Source organism: Chelonoidis abingdonii, chromosome 7 (assembly GCF_003597395.2).
Source record: "Chelonoidis abingdonii isolate Lonesome George chromosome 7, CheloAbing_2.0, whole genome shotgun sequence".
NCBI lineage: Eukaryota > Metazoa > Chordata > Testudines > Testudinidae > Chelonoidis > Chelonoidis abingdonii.
Window position 1 is genome coordinate 99,063,733 of NC_133775.1, and position 18,613 is coordinate 99,082,345.

At 41.2% G+C, this 18,613-nt stretch overlaps 1 long non-coding RNA gene across 1 annotated transcript in view; it reads right to left on the reverse strand.

Annotated features, from left to right (window-relative positions):
* Positions 1–637: 637 nt before the first annotated feature.
* Positions 638–18,613, reverse strand: part of LOC142047125 (uncharacterized) — a 53,226-nt gene continuing 35,250 nt past the window's right edge. Inside the window, exon 3 of the long non-coding RNA XR_012656306.1 lies at positions 638–1,238. This is a non-coding gene — a long non-coding RNA (uncharacterized LOC142047125). The remainder of the gene's footprint in view (positions 1,239–18,613) is intronic.

The window sequence follows — 18,613 nt, forward strand, 5'->3', positions numbered from 1 at the left end:
AGTATTTGAGTGAACCTTAATAAAAAGAGAGATGATCTCTTGCCTGGCCTCTAACTAGGAGAACTAGATAATACAGGCACCTATAAAATATCTCAGGAGTCAGACTCCTTCTGGCTGCTGAATCCTTTTTTTTAAGCCCCTTTCGGGTGTATTAGGCCTTTTCTACATATGGCTGCATTTTAGCCAGGAGATTCTGATGGGATCAGACCTTAAGAAATGGATAAAATGTATATGGACAAACAAGAGCCAACCAGAACCTTCTCCTATCACGAGAGGTGCCCAGATGAGTGCTTTGAGAATCCAGACACCTCCAGGCTTGGGGAAGGGAGAACTCAGGATTCAAAGCTGGATCTAGATGTAAATTTCACAGTGAAACCTCTGTCATCAGACTGGGCTGAACTGAACCAAAATTCTGAAAGTGAAGGCATGCTGTTGGCACAGTGTGGAGAAGCTTGTATTGCTACCATTCATGCTATACTAATTCTGTAGACAAACAACTGACTTCACTCTCGGAGACTGTCAAAATGGCACCTATCCCCAGTGCTGAATGCCCTTTAAACAAAGAGTGCTATACACCAGGACCATTTGGGAAAATATGCATGAGAAGATATTTCATCAGTGCCTGTGGTTTGCGATCTAACATCCATGCAGGTTAAAACATGCATACTGATTAAGTCTTTGATTAATTATCCAGTATCAAAAATATATATATTTAGGGCTTCCAGAATCAGTTATGTTCTCCAGATGTGGCTTCAATTTAGTTAAGTAGAGATGAATGGAAATCAAAGCCTCTGATCTTTTGCCTGGCTGAAACTTGCTGATGACATAAGCCCTAGAAAATTACACATCAGAGAGCAAGTGACCATTCAGAACCTTGATACAGAGGCAGCAAAAATATAAGAAAAAAACTCCAAGAAGTATAAATACATCATTAGGTCCCCACTGGTGTATATAAATAGCAATCTTCCAAGAAACTTTCTCTTAAAAAACACATTAAACACATTTAAATACATTGATTTTATGTTCTAGCTAACAGATGATTTTCAACACATGAACATCCTCCTTGCTTCATGGAACTGGCAGAGAATGTCACCACGGGCAAACCAGATTCTGGCAACCAATAAGGCTGTTTCCATTGTTCTAGCAGTGTAAAGCAGACAAAGCTGGCTTCCTGTGGTGAAATCTTCAGGGCATCATAGGGTCAGCATCACCAGCTCTGTGCCAGTCTCCTCACAGCCCTGAGGAAGAAGTAAAGAATAGACAGAGAGCTGCAAATTCTGGCCGATCCTGGCTACTGTAATGCCTTATGGAGGTGATAGGCAGCTGGGTGTAACATAGAGCAGTGTCACACAGTATATACAGACAGCACTCCTGAAATACAGCCAGCTCTGGTGGAGGGCAGCACCAGGAGCCAACAGATGCACAGTGCACTGCACAGCAAAAGGGGAAATGCTTGACTTACATTAAAAGTGCTACAGAGTCCTTATCAGCACAAAGCTGACAGGACCTTGGTTTTTAAGGTCTCCTCAGAAAGATCTCCCACACAGTAAGCAACATGGAGCACAGTTTATCTGCTCTGGTGGGATGATGGGCTGTGGCAATGATTCTGGGATTTAAAACTGTGGATGGCTCTATGGAAACAAGATATGTTAAATTAGATCATTTGTCCATTAAGCCATTCCCCACCCACTTTAGGTCATAACATTAAGAAACAGAGAATTTGTTCACAAAGATTCTTCAGTTATAATATAATACTAACAAACTACATCGAGATAATAGGCCCAAATCAAAACCCTGCATCCAGATGCAGTTGAGATCCTCTCTCTAATGGTTTGAATCCAAACATCCTGACCTTTGGGAAAGTCAGACACCCCAGTTTGGTAGTGTTCAGACCCATCTGTATTTAGAAGTACAGTCAAATCCATAAGTTTACTTACTGCATTTTATGAAACATTGTTCTATTGCCAGAACAAGATAGGGTGCTACTTCTCCAAGCGATATATATAGTTTGCTACCAAGACATGCATGTTGTGCTTCCTCAGATATTTACAGTGCATATTTTCTTATGTATAACTTCCATGGTGAATGTATTGGAGCGTGGTTCCAATGTGACACACACCTTAAACATTAAATCTAGCTTAGAGAGACTTCCAGAGCCATTGGCACAAAGTGAGGATTTCTACTCTGCTCCCTGTTGCAACAGGCAGCACATAGGTTGCTGTTCATTTTTATTTGCTTTTATTGCCCCTCAAACAATTCCTCATGGAATCTGTTTGAATATTACATATAATTTGCACAGATTTAATATGACCTTATAGTAATCTTTGGAAAGCCAGGGGATCTGATATTTTGACCAAGACATCCCATTCGATGTATTATCTTTGCTGTAATGTAGGTGTGGTTTTAGCCATGAGAACTGGGGAGCTGGGCTATCATATTACACACCTTCACCACTCTAAATTAAATTATTCTGAGCCTAACAACTTCTGCTTCAACAAATATGCATCTCAGCAATACCATATGACAGTGGACAAATAATTTTATTTTTTAAAACAGAATTGGCAAATTCCTGAGCCACGTTGAACTCCACATTAGCTCCACTTCGGGCCTTCCATTCTGTTTTATGATCATTTGATACTGCAAATATTTTTCTGCGGTCCTAAATATCATTTTACACAGTGGACCAGGTAATTCTTATTAAAAATATGAATATACTTTCCTAGCGGAAATACATTTTTCATTCTTTTTCTGTCTGCATTCAAGCTACTGTACCACAAAAGCACTAAATCTCAGCCTCACCAAGTTTGTTTCAGGTTCCTAGTATAGATCACAGTTTGGTTCCATATTGAGACGACTTCCCTCTACAGTAAATTTCTTGAGTTTGGCAGCATCACTCTTACTGAGGCTATTGTAAAATATAAAATTTCCTGTGTTGAAAATTTCAAGTTTCCCGTGTTTTTATAACCACTTCATCCATGTCAAAACACCTAGGGACTGAGTCCTATTGAATTTGCTGAACCCAAAATATGAAACAGTAGAGCTGTTCAAAACTGTGAGACAGTGGCACCCATACAAAGTCACTTGGGACCTACATGATCTGAGCACGAACGACAGGGTCCAGCAAAGGAAGTTTCAGTTTCTACAGACTAACTAGTGTTTCTTTTGTTTCCTTACATTGCATTTCTGCTGCAATTTTTCTTTTGGACCTTCAGAACTGCCACAAGGATGAAAAGCTATAGTGACCAAACTTGTGCCATTTGAAAAAGTCAGTAAAATGTAAACTTTAAAAAGGAAAAAGTGTTGTTTCTAAGAACAGATTAAAGTAACAAGTATCAGGCATGTAGTTTTGTTGTTAGAAATAACATTTTTGCAGCGGAAAGCAATGAGAAACTCCAGCAAACATTGCCCTTCCTGCCCTCCCCTGTTCTGCATCCAGCAGTGAATTGCAGCTTCAGGAATATATATTGCAACTCCACTCTAAAACTAATGCTTCTCCCTAGACTGTATTTTGGGAAACAAAAGATGAACAATGAGAATGATTGATTATGGTAAACACACCTAGCTAGGCAATGTTGCAAGTATAATTTCCAGAAAAATTTTGTTACGATAGAGCTAAATTTATAATTACAGATCAATCAGAGATAAAAAGCAGATCAGAAAAAGCCCTATATTATCATAGAATATTGTAGCTACTTTAGAAAAATGTTTGAAAGCAAAAAATTCTAAGATAAAGATAAAGGGCCTGAACCTTAGCTGCTATAAATCTTTGTAGCTCCACTGAAATCAATGGATCTATGTCAATTTACGTCCACTAAGGATCTGGCCATCTTAAAAATACTACTACTAATAAAAAAAATCAATTGCAGAGTGCCCACATCACATCACAAAAATGCCTTAAGTGGCACCACAGCTGATGGCAAAGACTGAATGGATTGTGGAAACTGAGTGACCCTCTCAGCTTGAATGTGGGGCCTTCAGAACAGAACTGAGGCAAAAATATAGAGGAGCCTGACATTAGAGATAACAGCAATTAGATGCTGCAATGATGGGCACTATATTAGCGCTGTGTCCAGTATGTAGGATTTCAGCCAAAATACATCCCCTGGTGTTCTGCCAAGTGGCTAGTGATTTTACTCTTTACTATGTAGGAACAGCCTTGGAAATGTGCAATGATCCATCTTAAATTAAATGGATGGGGTGCTTGGCTCAAGATGTAACATGCATTCTGAGACCTGTAGTCTGCATTAGAGATGAGTGGCCACAGTGTATTAGATTTTATGCAGATTAGGTATTGCTTAGGCTCCTGGCCAGTTTGACAGTATGGCCCTCAATAGGGGAAAGTTTGGGCACCCCCATTGCAGTATTCCTGCTGCTGATGTGGTATCCATCAGATGCGTTAAATACTGTATGTTCTTGGAACAATATAATAAGCTCATATAGTCTAGTGTTAACATGCTCTGTTGCACTCTCCCATATCAACTTCAAATTTCCTTGGTTAATCTTATGCAGCTCCTGAGGAGAAGGCTGAGTCATCGCACAGGCCATTAGCTTTATCTGTAATAAAAAAGTTTACAGTCTCGAAAAGCCGCAGGCCCATATGGTTTCACATCTGATTTGTTTCAAGTCATTTAGGTAACAAGTTGAAACACTCTCCCCTTGACATATGTTTGGGCATGGGGATGTGTGTGGATTTCCTTACTAAAGGCATCTTCCACCAGCCTTTGAAGACAGTGACACTGTCTTTGATCTACAAGCTTAGTGTCATGATGGTAATATAACTGTATTTCTTTTACAAATACCTTGACTGTAGGATGTTATTTATAGTTTGTCTAGGAGACTGGGGACAGAGCCTTGCCATACATTGCTAATCCTGATCAGGCAGAATTGATTATAATTTACAGTACAGTATGTGTACGCTCATTCATACATTTTGTTCCTGCTTAAAGTAAGGAAACCTTTTTGTCTTACTAGATAGAAGAACTTTTAAGTCTTAAGTCCATTTGCTTTAAAGGGGAGCTTTGTGAGATGAGTCATGACAGGGATTCAAGGCTTTAATAAAAATGGATCTTTTGCAGGGACTGGGTACTTTTGGGAAAGAGAGGGAGATGCTCTCCCGTCGACACAGCGCAGTGTAGCCACCATGGTAAGTGGATCTAACTACGTTGACTTCAGTAACATTATTCACATAACTGAAGTTGTGTAAGTTAGATCGATTTACTGCGGTAGTGTAGACCAGAAATGAAGGACTCAACATATCATCCTTTGAATCATTCTTTCCTTTCTACAAATTTCTGAATACAGTGTGTGCATCTTAATGTAGACGGAGAGTTCTGCATGAATAGAGAGAGAGAATCAGTTTCAAAAGACTGCCCTTGGGATGGTGGAGGACAATTTCTCCCTAAATAGAAGTCTCCTGATTTAGACTTTAAAGAGATTTAACAGCTATGCAACTGTTTGTGGAATATGGATAACTCCTGTCCAATGTTAAAGGCAGCCATAAATATTCATGCATGAAGGAGGGGGCTAAAGCCCAAGTAGCAATCACTGGATTTGTTTGCCTTCTTCATGGAACATGTAAGCCTCATTAAGAGGAATGTCATTTAGAGGCTATGTTGTTCATCTTTATCCTGTCTCTGACTGTTGAAGGGCTGACAATAGTTTCTCCAATTCAGTTGTGCCAGACAAATACATTTAACTCTCCCTAAACTTCTCCTCCTTGGCAAACATTCAATTCCAGGCCAGCTCAAACCTTTTTATAACAGGCTGAACCAAAACCTTGGATCAGGGCACTGCGGTGGCTGCATTGGGGAAGCTTATATACTGCCCTCTAGCTGAAGGCACTTGGGAAAATTAGCAGACCCTTGATTAAGGCACCTGGGTAGTGAGAACATTACCAAATCTTCCTGTATTTCACTGAAGATACAGAACCTTTGTCTTGTCAAGTATTTGTTTAAAAGGGATATTTGTCAAGGCTGAAAAGCTTAAAATTAGTCCCTTCAGCTGTGTTGTAGCTCACAGGTGTGTGCCTATGCTCACTGCCCATCCCTTCCCTCTGCCTCTCTGCAACCTTTTGTGAGCTGGCCAAAGTATAAGGATCCTTCCCTCTGAGAGGAGAATGCATTGCTTGCACAATTCAATCCTGTTCCTACTTAGAGTCTAGGGAGGCACAGGATGACCTGCACGTGCTCAGATCATATGTACAGGTGCCATTGGTTGCACTGGGTTAGTTACCGTTGGGTGGCTGTACTATCTGACAAGCTTCAGTGTGGTGATACATTTTCTTAGATTCAAGAGGAAAAGTTTTTAAAAAATAGACCAAAGTTGGCTGTTGTTTTGGCTTCGTTCCTCATCTGGATGCAGTTATGTTACTAGCCAATACAAGGCGAATTACAGATTGTTTAGGTGCGTATAAAATCCTGCTGTTGCGATTGCTATTTTATTTATTTTAATGTCTCTATTGTGGTAGCATCTACAGGTTTGTTGTACACTTTGAAATTTGCATTTGGTGAATATATAAGCTTATTGTAGCTCCCTGGGGCAGTGGCTGTATTTTTGTTCTTTGTCTATACAGCACCTAGCTCTCCTGGTCCACGATTAGAGTGCCTAGGAACTACATTAATATATATAATAATAATAATAAAAATAGCAGTCAGTGATATTCACGATCTTAAATCCTTTATTTTTTTATCCTTCTTACATTTTGTAACTGTACCATCTCCTGTGCATGTTCCTAAACTGACTAACCACAAGGTCATATTGCTATAACCCCCCTCTTTCCTCTCTCCATCCTCTTCCTACTGTTAGTCACATTCATATCATCCCATATAAAATTTAGGTTTGGGGTAGGAACAGTGTCTTTCTGTGACTTCTGAGAAATGTTTAACACACTTTTAAATGCTGTAAAGTAATAATAATCATTAATTGTACTTTAAATCCTGGCCTGAAAATTTTGTCAGCAGTGTTATTGGGAACATGTGGTAAGGGACTTCACCTTGAACCAAGTCTAGTTTGATAAGTTAGAGTTACTAGAAAGTGTTTTATCTTCATTTCTCTTTTAATCATTTCTGACTTTAATGCCTTATATTTATGCTCACTTAAAGTCTCTCTCTTGTAATTAAACAAACTTGTTTTATTCTTTAATCAAAACTAATCCAATGTTGTGAAATGTGTGGGTAACCCCATTTAGGGTAGCAGACTATTGTATATTGATCCCTGTAAGAGGCAACAGACCTATGATATCTGGACTGTCCAGAACACATTTTGGGGGAAATCTGGGACTAGGAGTGCATTAGGATCACCCTGCAAGTGGTAACCAAGGCTGGTGAAGCCAGAGCGTGACTGGGGTGTGGCTAGCAGACTGCAGCTGTACACAGATGTGCAGGGTGTTACCTGCAGGCTGGAAGGCTGTCTGTGAGTGACCCAGGAGGGAGCTACAGCAGCAAGGGACCATGAGGTACTCAAGTTTGTAGTGCAGGGGTGACATATAGCCCCTCACTGGTCTAGATTGCACGCTGCAATGTCATACTGAGCCAGCACCAACCACCTCATTTTATTTGCAAAGTGAAAAAATGTGCTTTTCAGTTTAAGCAGAAAGAACAAATGTAAAATCTCCATCATATACAAAGCAAAGTGTGTGTCTCACACACTAGAAGACCCTCCACCTAAAATTGCCTCCAAGCACACTGCCCTCCCAGGAGCCTGGTACAGAGACAGCGGGTTTAAAGAGAGTAATACACATAAACTAAAATTATAATATTGTTTCAGTTACATAGCCATGTGTATCACACCCCAAACTTTAGGTAAGTTCAGCTATAAATCCAGTGCTCTGTCTTTGGCCCTATCTTGAACTCTGAGCAACAATTCTCTGTATCATAACCTGGGCAGGGAGCTATTGAATGTAATGTGTCTGGGAAAAATCTGTTTTCTGCCATTGAACCATCTATCTTGGGTAGAATAATGGGTTGCAATGGAAATGCCAATAAAAGCTTTATATGCATAGCTGCTGATGCAAAGCTATAATGCCTGTTTAGTTTGCTGTCACACAGCATATCAAACAGTTACCGCTTGTCCTTTGATCAACATTTTTTGGTATAAACTGAACCTGCTGACAAATTATGTCGCCAAAAAGAAGTTCAGCTCTTTGATTAAATGAAAGGAAACAAGCGAAAGCTGAGAGTTTAAAAATGTATGTAAATAGAACAGAATTTCATTTTACATAGAGCCCTTCATGCTCAGGATATCTCACGGTGTCTGAAAAAGTGATGGGTTAGACAATTATGGGAGAGGGTCCTTCTGGCATGGGCTGATGTAGCAGCCCCTACATGCTTGAGAGTGGCTCTCACGTAGCCCCCTTTGAGTGGGATGTTAGCCAGAACACTAGCGTTTTAGCCAGTCTTTTTTGTAAGTGCCATTGACTTTTTAACATCTACCTGGGGCAGATGCCAGAGATGGTCATAAGTGAATGTTTCATCAGAAAGATGGCACTTCAAACAGTGCTGCACCTTCCAATACTGCACTGTGGTGTCAACAGTAGGTACAAGGTGAGACGTGAACACATGACCTTGGGATTAGAGCACTGCGACCTTTAATAATACATGATGAAAGCAAGAACATTTGAGGGACTCATCTGCATTTAGCTTTGATTTGGAGGGGTTAATTTGAACCTGAAACTCAAAGTGAAATTCTGGGCCTGCAAACCCCTCTGCTCAGAATCTCCAAAAAGGTTTGCATGAGCCCCATTTGATACCATTGAGTTTCCCACAGCTTTGCATTTTGCCCTAAAGTGAGAGTGTTACCAACTGCACTGAGCCATCATTAATGGCTCCAAAATGCAAAGTTTGGTTCCAGATTTGGATCAAAACTTTTCCAAAGTGTGAGGTTGTTCAGGTCCAGGCTTTTCATTCAGTCCATTATGGAGTGAGGGGCCAGCCTTGGAGTTTGGATCAAGATCAGATTTCCTCAAAGTTTAGAAATGTTTTGATCTGGAGCTTTGGTCTCCTTTGAGTACTGCGTAAATAAATGTCTCTTTTGAACCAGGACATATGAAAGAGTGTGGGTCCCAAAACACACTTAAGAGGTTGAAAGATCTGCTTCTGTGTAGTAAACAGGAACTGCCAGATTGGATCAGGCTCATGGTCTATCTAGTCCAGTAACCTGTCTCTGATAGTGGCCAGCCTCAGATGTTTTAAAGGAAGATTCAAGGAATCCGCGGTAGACAGCTGCACAATAATGTGTCCCCCATGAAGGTCTCATGCTACTCCAAAGTAGTTAGAGTTTGGCCTTAAACCTGAATGTGAAATTTTATATCCTTTCCAGGGTTTTTTTAGCAAAAAATATAGTTCTAGATATTCTATTTATCTGTATAAATGTCTAATTCTCTTTGAATCATGTTAAGTTCAGGGCTTCAATGATATCTTGTAGCAGTGAGTTCCACATTCTAATAACAAACTATGAACAAACTGTGAAAAAACTATATCCTCTTACGAATTTTGAATTTGCCTCATAATTCCAGTACACTAATTACATTATCATTCTTCATTTGAACACATTATCCACGTTAACAGAAATTATGTTTTGGTTAGTCTAAGGTTATGTCTACACTGCAAGTTAAGGTGTATTTGCAGCTTCAGTGAATATACCCACACTAGCTTTTCCCGGCTGAAAATAGCAGTGAAGATGTGGCATGAAGGACTTCAATAAAGTGAATAGGTACCTAGGTTCTGGGCAGGCTTGTGCAGCCTGTCCTGAAGCCCATGGTACCAGATCTACGCTGCTATTTTTAGCCATGCTAGCATGCCTAAAGCTAGCGCAGGTATGTCTACCCAAGATTCATAACACATTGGATTTCAGTGTAGACATAATCTAAACTAAAGATGGAGGTTTATAATGCACCTTATCAATGGTTCATATACATGATACCTCAAAGAAATGCAGCATAGCTAGGAAAATATCCAGTGAATACAATATGTAAAATAGAGGCAATGAGAGGAATTATGTCATGGAATCATGATTCTATGTTTTGGGCCAATCTGTATTTGTATGCATGCAGCTTTCTATGGGAAATCACTTGGGCGGACATTTTTTCACGTGCAAGGGATAGAATTTGCACTGACAAAATGCCATTTACACTTTCTGTACAGAAACGGGGCTTGTGCTTATAGATTGCCCATGTGGGTGACTACACACCAAAAGTTACATATGCACAAAATGGGTCTAGATTATGTATGTGTGCCTTTTGTGTCATCACAATTTGATCACAGCAAATAAAATAAATGGGAAAAGGCAGGATGTGTTCCTGGAAGGACTGATGATAGCTAAATAAAGAAATGGGAATTGGAATAGATGCCAAAGACTGGAAAGTGCCATAGTTGTAGACAAAATACCAGATGAGGAATCAAAATATTTCAGCTGGAGGACTGGAGAGTAGACATGAATTGACAGGAAAGGCCTTCATTCAGTTGTTGAATGAGAATACTAATGCCTAGCACTCATACAATGCTTTACATTTTCAAAGTCTTCAAGTGCAAATTGATCTTTACAACATCCCTGGAAGATTGGCAAGAAAGTATTATTATCCCTATTTTACAGATAGGGGAACTGAGACACAAGGGATCTGATTGGGAAAGAAAGCTACTAGAGCCTCCCCTGGGATAGTGATTGGGGTGTGCAAAAAAACCCTGGGATCCGATTTGGATATGGATAGAGACCTCTTTAATATTTTGAAGTAAATATTAATGAGAATTGTGTGATCATGGGAGACTTTAACTTCCCAGATATACACTGGAGGGCAAGAGCTAGTAGTAATAATAGGGCTCAGATTTTCCTGGATGTTGCTGAACCAACAAGAGAGGATGCCATTTTAGATTTGATTTTGGTGAGTAGTGTGGACCTCATAGAAGAAATGGTTGTAGGGGACAACCTTGGTTCAAGCGATCATGAGTTAATTCAGTTCAAACTAAATGGAAGAATAAACAAAAATAGATCTGTGACTAGGGTTTTTGATTTCAAAAGGGCTAACTTAAAAAAATTAAGGAAATTAGTTAGGGAAGGGGATTGAACGGAAGAACTTGTGGATCTAAAGGTGAAGGAGGCCTGGATTTACTTCAAGTCTAAGTTGCAGAAACTATCAGAAGCCTGCATTCCAAGAAAGGGGAAAAAACTCATAGGCAGGAGTTGTAGATCAAGCTGGATGAGCAAGCATCTCAGAGAGGTGATTAAGAAAAAGCAGAAAGCCTACAAGGAGTGGAAAATGAGAGGGATCAGCAAGGAAGGCTACCTTATTGAGGTCAGAACATGTAGGGATAAAGTGAGAAAGGCCAAAGGCCATGTAGAGTTGGACCTTGCAAAGGGAATTAAAACCAACAGTAAAAGGTTCTATAGCCATATAAATAAGAAGAAAACAAAAAAAACTAAGAAAGAAGAAGTGGGACGCTAAAGTCATCTGAGAGGATGGAGTGGAGGTTAAGGATAACGATGATCTAGGCATGGCCCCATATCTAAACAAATACTCGTTTTTCTCCAGTACTTTAATGAGGACTAGGAAGGAGCCTTAGGGATTAAGGTATGGCAAATTGACAAAATGGAAATGAGGATAATGGTAGGTAGATATTACACATCGGAGGTAGAAGCCAAAACTCGAACAGCTGAATGCGGACATCAAATGGGGGGGGCCCAGATAATCTTCATCCAAGAATAATATTAAAGGAACTGGCACATGAAAGTTGCAAAGCCATAGCAAGAATTTTTAATGAATCAGTAAACTCAGGGGTTGTAGCCGTACGACTGGAGATTGCTAGCATAGTTCCTATTCTTTAAGAAAAGGAAAAAAGTGATCTTGAGGTAACTATAGGCCTGTTAGTTTGACACTGTAATGTGCAAGGTCTTGGAAAAACTTCTTGAAGAAGAAGAAAATAGTTAAGGACATTGAGTGACAAGGTAAAATGGTAATGTATACATGGGACAATACAACATGGTTTTACAAAAGGTAGATCGTGCCAAACCAACCTGGATCTCCTTCTTTGAGAAGGTAAACAGAGATTTTTTAGCAACAAAATGCAGTGGATCTAATTTAACCTCAATTTTATCAGTAAGGCATTTGATACGGTTCCACATGGGGAATTATTAGCTAAATTGGAAAAGATGTGGATCAATATGAAAATTGAAAAGTTGGATAAGGAACTGGTTAAAGGGGAGACTATACAACGGGTCATACTGAAAGGTGAAACTGTCAGGCGGAAGGAGGTTTACTAGTGGGAGTTCCTCAGGGATACGGTTTTGGGACCAAAATCTTATTTAAACAATCTTTTTATTTACTGACCTTGGCACAAAAAAGTGGGATGTGCTATAAAGTTTGCGGATGACACAAAGCTGGGAGGTATTGCTAACACAGAGAAGGACCAGGATATCATACAGGAAGATCATGGATGACCTTGTAAACTGGAGTAATAGTAATAGGATGAAATTAATAGTGAAAAGTGCAAGTCATGCATTTAGGGATTAATAACAAGAATTTTGTTATAAATTGGGGACACATCAGTTGGAAGTAACAGAGGAGGAGAAGGACCTTGGAGTATTGGTTGATCACAGGAATGACTATGAGCCGCCAATGTGATATGGCTGTGAAAAAAGCTAATGTTGGTTTTGAGGATGCATCAGGTGAGGTATTTCACAGTAGAGATATAAGAGGTGTTAGTTACTGTTATACAAGGCACTGGTGAGACCTCATCTGGAATACTGTGTGCAGTTCTGGTCTCCACATGTTTAATGAAGGATGACCATGTTTAAAAAGGATGAATTCAAACTGGAACAGGTACAGAGAAGGGCTACGAGGATGATGCAAGGAATGGAAAACCTACCTTATGAGAGGAAACTCAAAGAGCTTGGCTTGTTTAGCCTTACCGAAAGAAGGCTGAGGGGAGATATGATTGCCCTCTATAAATATATCAGAGGGGTAAATACCAGGGAGGAAGAGGAATTATTTAAGCTCAGTACCAGTGTGGACACAAGAACAAATGGATATAAACTGGACACTAGGAAGTTTAGACTTGAAATTAGACAAAGGTTTCTAACCATCAGAGGAGTGAAGTTCTGGGATAGCCTTCCAATGGGAGCAATGGAGGCAAAAGACATATCTGACTTCAAGACTAGGCTTGATACATTTATAGGAGGGATGGTATGATGGGATAGCCTAATTTTGGCAATTAATTGATCTTTGACTATTAACGATATATATGCCCAATGGCCTGTGATGGGATACTAGATAGGGTGGGATCTGAGTTACCACAAAGAATTCTTTCCTGGATGTCTGGCTGGTGAGTCTTGCCCAGATGCTCAGGGTTTAGCTGATCGCCATATTTGGGGCCACGAAGGAATTTTCCTCCAGGGCAGATTGGCAGAGGCCCTGGGGGTTTTTCGCCTTCCTCTGCAGTGTGAGGCCCGGGTCACTTGCTGGAGGATTCTCTGCATCGTAAAGTCTTTAAACCACAAGTTGAAGACTTTAATAGCTCAGACATAGGTCAGGGGTTTGTTACAGGAGTAGGTGGGTGAGATTCTATGGCCTGCGTTGTGCAGGAGGTCAGTCTAGAAGATCATAACGGTCCTTTCCGACCTTAAAGTCTATGATTCTGATCTTACTTCCCTCGGTATCAATAAAAAATAACTCCATTCAAATCACTGGATTAAACTGGTGTAAATGAAATCAGAATAAAATACAGAGGTTATGTGATTTACTTAATATCACAAACAGGTAAGCAGAGGAATTGGGAAATAGAACCAAGCAGTATAGCCCCCCACCAGGCCAACGGCCTGACCACTAAGGTTGTTCTCCAGCGATCATTTCTATACAGCAATTTTGGTTACAAAGTAACTTCTGATTTTAAAAAACAATAAAAACTACTAAGTATAACTTTAGGGATAATTATTATGGAAAGATGCAGAGTTAAAGCAGAGATGGGTCTCACCCACATGTTCAGGATCTAAGTGATTGCCATATTGGGGTTTGGATGGAATTTTCCCTCAGGTCAGATTGGCAGAGACCCTGGGGAGGTTTCACCTTCCTCTGCAGCAAGCAGCACAGGTCACTTGCTGGTTTGAACAAGAGTAAAAGGTGGATTCTCTGTAACATGATGCCTTTAAATGAAGATTTGAGGAGTTCAGTAACTCAGCCAGAGGTTATGGGTCTATTACAGGAGTTCGTGGATGAGATTCTGTGCAGGTCAGACCAGATGATCATGATGGTCCCTTCTAGCCTTATATGGTATGTTACTGTAGCAAGAATTTTAGTAATGAAAAAGTAAATTTGATTTATGCTTAATAATTTTCCCATGGAGCATCCCAGGCAAATTACACGTAACTAAGGGCCAGATTTGTAAAGGTATTTAAGCACTCTGAGATGCAGATAGGTGCCTAGTAGGATTTTCAGAAGCTCCTAGATGTCTAATGTCCATTGATTTCAATAGCGCTTTTGAAGATCTCACTAGTTGTCTCTTCATCTTTAGACATCTAAATACCTTTAAAAATATGGTCCTAATGTTCAGTGTAAATTAGTTTATACTGATTTTTCAAAAGTGGGCAAAATCTATGATATTTCACTGAAAATAATTTCAGTTTTACTGGCTATAAATAACAAATGGCACAGAGAAGACCAATGAGGAACAAAGTTATAACCCAATCTTAAAAGAAGAAAATTAAGGGAACTGTCACAGGGCAAGTATACTCAGTCACCCTTTGGGAAGGAGTGTTATAGCCCTGTGGCTGAGTCCAAATAACTGCCCTTATCCTCAGAGCAGTATGGCCTAATTGCCAGAGTCAACAAGGCTGCCCTCCTTGGTGGGGCCGCAGGGCCTATGGGCCAGAGGAGAGTGGGTCACCACCCAGGGGTGGGTGGCAGCCAGGGTAAGACGACCAAGGCCCTCTGTATTTCACCAGGTCCCTGCTCTGTTCATTCCCTCTGGGGCACCTGGCATTGGCCACTGTCAGAAGACAGGATACTGAGCTAGGTGGACCTTTGGTCTGACCCAGATGGCCATTCTTATGTTCTAATTCTTCACTACTGGGCACAGTGGGTGTGCAAGGTACCCTTCTGTTTCGATATCATTTCACACCTACTTTGTACATGCATAGGGCTGCAGCAATGTATCTGAGAGGAGAGACTGAGGACTTGTCTACATTGAAACACTAATGGCTAGGATGACTACATGTCCCAATTTTATAGGGACAGCCCCGATTTTTGGGTCTTTTTCTTATATAGGCTCCTATTACCCCCCACCCCCGTCCCGATTTTTCACACTTGCTGTCTGGTCACTCTACTAGTTGCACAGCCGCAGTGCTACAGCTGCCTCACAGTAGCATTTCAATGTAGACATGGTCTACCCCAACAGGAGGGGTTCTCCCATTGGCGTAAGTAGTCCACCTCCCTGAGAGGCAGTAGCTAGGTTGATGGAAGAATTCTTCCACTGACCCAGGACTGCCCACACTGGGGTAGATTGGCTTAACTGCTCACTCAGGGGTATGGATTTTTCACATCGCTGAGTAATGTAAGTGAGTCTACCTAACATTTTAGTATTGACCAGGCTTTGGCCCTTCTTTCTCCTGAAGTAACATCACAGCTCAGTTCAGAGAATGATACAACTCTTCTCTTTCAAACACTGCCTTCTATGGGAATTGGGCAAAGCAGGTAGCACAGAGCTGCCTTTTGCATACACTGGTGTAAAGCTGGAATAAGCAGCGTTCTTCTGGACTCACTCTGGTGTAAGTGAGAGCATCTCTAACATACTTGCACTAATACAGGGAGCCCTGCTCTGCTCTCTAGCTACACTCTGCCCTCTAGCTTAACTGATTGACAGAGCATGTAAAATTCCACACCAGACAGTAACGCAGCCTCTTCCACAATAAACTGTACAGCTGCACAATTCATTTAGGCCCTCTGACTATCTCACACTTAGGGCTCAATAAATGCTTTTGATCCAGATTTTGATAAAGCTGCTACAGCGATGGGGGCTCTGAAAATCAATGCATTCACTCAATACATTTTAACCTGCATGAGTACCTAGCAAGATGGCTTTCATTCCATTTCCCCAGAAAAACAGCTGAATTAGAGAGAGGACATTTCTCAGCAAAAACAAATATTGTTTGACAAGGTCAGGTTTAGCAACCTACTTTCCAGGGTACTTTGGGGCCTATGGCTTCCCCCTTTTCTGCCCTAGACTCGCCTCTTCACATAGTTGGTAGGACTGGGGTGGTGATAATAATAATTAATAGTAAAGTAGCCCTGATTGCCCCCTCTCTCCACAAGGTTCTCCTCACTGAGTTTTCTCTGAGTTATTCCACTCGAGATGAGGGGATGCCCTGGAAGAAAAAGGGGTTCAGACCCCCAAAAGCAGCTGATTCCCTGAGATCTACATGGACCTTGGGAATCCTCCAGACGCACTGATCCAGCTTTGGGAAGGTCCCGTCCTTCTGCTCTGGCTTCTAGCCTCCAGCCCCTTCGCTCTGTCTCCCTGGCATTGGAGCCAGGTTGGCAGGGAGTCTCCAGCTTCAGCTGCCCCTGGACTCCTTCCCCTAGATGGGAAGGGAGGTTCACCAGTGCAGCACCAGGCTAGGGGACGATGTGTGTACTTCTCTTCCTCCCCACCCCCTCAGGATCACCCTTCTTTGCCTTGTCCACACATGCATATTCTGGACCTTGCAGAGAGGCCTCCCTAAATCTCAGGAAGGAGGGAGAAGTCTCAGGAAGATGCTGTGTGGGCAGCTAAGCATCCTCCCAGTGCAGGTGGAATGAGAGCCATGCCAGGTGTGATTGTTCCAGGAACAGGGAGCCTGATTCTCACTCACCTCTGCCTCTTTGCCCCTCTCTGGCAGTGTAAAGGGGCCTTAAAGTAACTTTAATGTAAATGAGAATCAGGCCCAGGAAAAGCATGGTACAAAGTAAGAAGCCACAGAATAAAAACTGTTGATCATCTACCTCTGATATTTCCAAAATGACCTAAGCTGGGCTCAGACCCAGGCTCCCACTGATGTTCTCATTTTAAAATATAACATTTTTACTGTCTATATTTTTACTGTTTGAAACCCAAGGCGCTCTTGATACCAACTGGCAGAGGGCACAGGGGTACAGAGATTCCCTGCATTCACTAAAAAGTCATGTAAAGTCTCTAACGAAAGCCTGAGTCACACTAGTCATGATAATCATTGGGAGATGTTTGTATGGAAAATATGTGAGAAGTTATGTATATAAATTGAGAAGTATGTTCTCTAGGTCTGAGTTAAAACAGGTTACCAACAGGTAATGCACATATTCCTGGAAGATGTGGGGAAGAGATGCTTATCTCACTCTGGCTGGTCATATGCAAACTGAATATTGTATCACTCACAGTGGACACTGTTTACAGTCTGAGGAAAAGGCTAATCAATAGATTGTGGGGGCTGGAGGAAAAAACAGAAAACAGCAGGAGCTATCCTGTTTAGGGGTAAGAGAATGAACTTCAGAACATACAGATGAACTCCCAGGTATTCCTTCAGTCTGTGAGGACAAGCTGCCAATGGGTTTGATCTTATGAGAAGGGGTCTCAATCAAACTGGTTGTAAATGCTGGGGAAAGAACTTGGGGTAAGCTATCTAGTGGGAGAGAGGGGATTGTCTCGTTAGTTAAGTTTAGGCTTTAGAAAGCATGCTATAATTTCGTTGTATATGTAGCCATTTGTTTCCAGTATTCTTCAATATCACTTGAATCTCTGTTCTTTGATAGTAAACTTATTCTTGTTTTCACTGTGTGTGTGTGTGTTAAGCAAAGTGGCGATCCTGAGTTAAGTCTGACAAGCTGGTGAGTAGTACAGTATTCTTTTGGGAATAGCAGATTTAAGAGTTCTGGGAATGTTCACTGGAACAGGGGCTGAGGACCCCAGAGGATCACTTGGAAGATTTGGGGGTTGCTGTTTGCCTGTCATGATCCCATATAGAGAGAATGAGGCTTGAGGAGGCCTAGAAGGCAGTGCTTGTGCTGCCAGAGGCAGGTGGTTTCAGGGAGCTGATCCACAGCAGGAATAGACAAGATTCTCTTACACTAAGGGCAGGTGGTAGTGAGGTGCCTTCCAATCCTGAGTGCCCCTGGGAAGTGTCACAGTGTTCACTTAAGTTCCAGATTGAAAAGAGCTCTGGAGACCAAGTCCCCATCTGTCCAAAGAACAGACACAGCACAGGCAACAACAGTGCAAATCTCCAAGCATATCTTTTAAAAGAAATCCAATCTTTATTTAAAATTTGCCAATGATGAAGAATCTATACAACCCTTGGTAAATGGTTAATTACCTTCACTGTAAAAAATCTACACCTTATTTCCAATCTGAACTTGTCTAGCTTCAACTTCCAGCCCTTGAATCTTGATATACCTTTGTCTGCTAGCTTGAAGAGCTCATTATTAAATATTTGTTCCCCAACAGCTCCCACAGAAATGTCCAGCACCTTTGAGGATTGGGCCTTTGTTGATGGACAACTGTTCTGGCCCAAGTGCATTCCACTTCCTGCATTCCATTAAACTATGCACATTCTAACCTGGCACAGAACTTGGGCTGTGTCAACCCCTAGTCTTGCTGGTGTGTGATGAGGGTTTGGAGCATCT